The sequence below is a fragment of the Atta colombica genome, unplaced genomic scaffold (genome assembly GCF_001594045.1).
Source record: "Atta colombica isolate Treedump-2 unplaced genomic scaffold, Acol1.0 scaffold248, whole genome shotgun sequence".
NCBI lineage: Eukaryota > Metazoa > Arthropoda > Insecta > Hymenoptera > Formicidae > Atta > Atta colombica.
Genome location: NW_017259346.1, coordinates 237,492 through 239,499, shown reverse-complemented (window position 1 = coordinate 239,499; position 2,008 = coordinate 237,492).

Here is a 2,008-nt window from a genome sequence, read left to right as displayed (position 1 = left end):
TGTGTGTGTGTGTGTGTGTGTGTGTGTGTGTGTGTGTGTGTGTGTGTGTGTGTGTGTGTATGTGTGTGTATTTATATATACATGGTTCATTTCAACATAATCTATTTGTAATTTCGTGCTGTGCACGTTTATTTTGACCTTGATTAACCAATTTACTGTTGATTTTCTCCAGATTCGTCGGATTAAAATTCGAGTACGAGAAGATCGATCGTGATAATCCCTCTAAGGATACTTCGAAGCGTTTGCTATTTGCAAGTATGAAATCTCGCCGTGAAGGACGACGATTAAAACGTGGTGAAGTGTCGCGATTGTATCGATCGACCTTAGAGAGAGACACATAATCGCGAAGTCGCAGAAGAATCATGGAAATTGCTGGATCGGCTGCGACACAATGGCGCAGAAAACGACGATGTACACATCGAAAAATCGTATATATACATATAGGTATAACATGTGTGTATGTGTAATGTGTGTGTGTTCTGTCGAACGAATATGGTGTCCGCAAGTAAACGAGTGTGAATGAAGGTAGAATAAAATGCGCGCGCGAGGAAAGAACTCGTGATCGATTGCGGGATTGATCAATCCGCCGCATGTACGAACTAATAAGCGCAATTGCGCGTGTCGCTATCACTAGAGCATTATTTTCGTATTATTTTCTGCGCGTAAATTTGTCCGCCGACGCGTCTCACTTTCACATAGCATTCCTTATCATTCATAATGCAAATTTTGAACTTTTTATTTCAAATGATGAGTGTTTCTTGTAAGGTTTTTTTACATTAAAAATAATTTCAAAAAAATTTCATTCACCTTTCAATTTTTAGAAATTTCGCTTTTGAATTTCTTATGTAATAACGTATTTTTTACAATATCTGAAAATAAATGTGATATGAAATATGAAACTAAAATAAAATGAATATGAAGCTTCTTTTCTTTATATATAGAATTTTAAGTGATATATCAAAATAATAAAATTTATTGGTAGTGTTTAATGTAAAAAAATTACATTAATTTACAAAGAATTTCTATTTCTTAACATCTAAATGATTCTTATATTGTACTTAATTGTGTAAAGTAGAAGAAAAAAATCATAAATTGTTTGTAAAATTTTTTTCAAAAACAAAGTTCTTGATTTCTTAAAATTTGTGAGTAAGGAATTTTTTCAATCTTAAATTCTTTTTAGTAGCTAAAAATACATAAGAATCATCATTAGGCATTGAAAAACAAAAATCTTAACGCAGTATTATAAATGGATTACTCACGATCAATTAGAAGCAAATTAGGCTTAAGGTAGCCTAGAATAAATGTTTTATTCAAATCGGATCTAACAGCGAAATAAGTTTTAAATACTGCAGAAAAATAGATACTTTTCTTTAAATTAATTAGATGTAACATCAAACTTTGAATAATGCCACTGATTAAAAGACATAATTATTTTAGTAATTTAAATTATTTTTCTATATTTAAATTTGGAATATTCTTATTTCAAACATTTTACGTGCTTTTTGCTCATCTCATGTTACATAACTAATAAAACAGATTTTGCTTGTCATTCACTGCGTCAGCGCACTGTCTATCGCGAGAATGAAATTAATTGATTGAATTGCCGAACCGTATCGGTTGCACGAGGAATTTAATACAATATTAACGAGTCCATGTATCTGTGCAGCAAATGTGTCAAAGTATCAAGTATTATTCGCGATCATCTATTTTGCTATACGTATCTCTGTTGAGCTTCAACTTCTCAAGTATCCCACAAGAATTCTACAAACTTGTTACTTAGTATAGTATTGGAATCAAAAACTATCGACGAATAAATGTCCAAAAATTCTTGGACCTTCTACTCATTGACAGAAAAATTGTTGGTATTTGTGATTTGTATAATTATATGATCAATAGTTATGGTATCATGTAATTATAGATTTATATATATGTAATTATAGAATTTATATATATATATATATATATTCTTGCTGTGTTAGTAATAATAATTATATTTAAAGTTTTATTA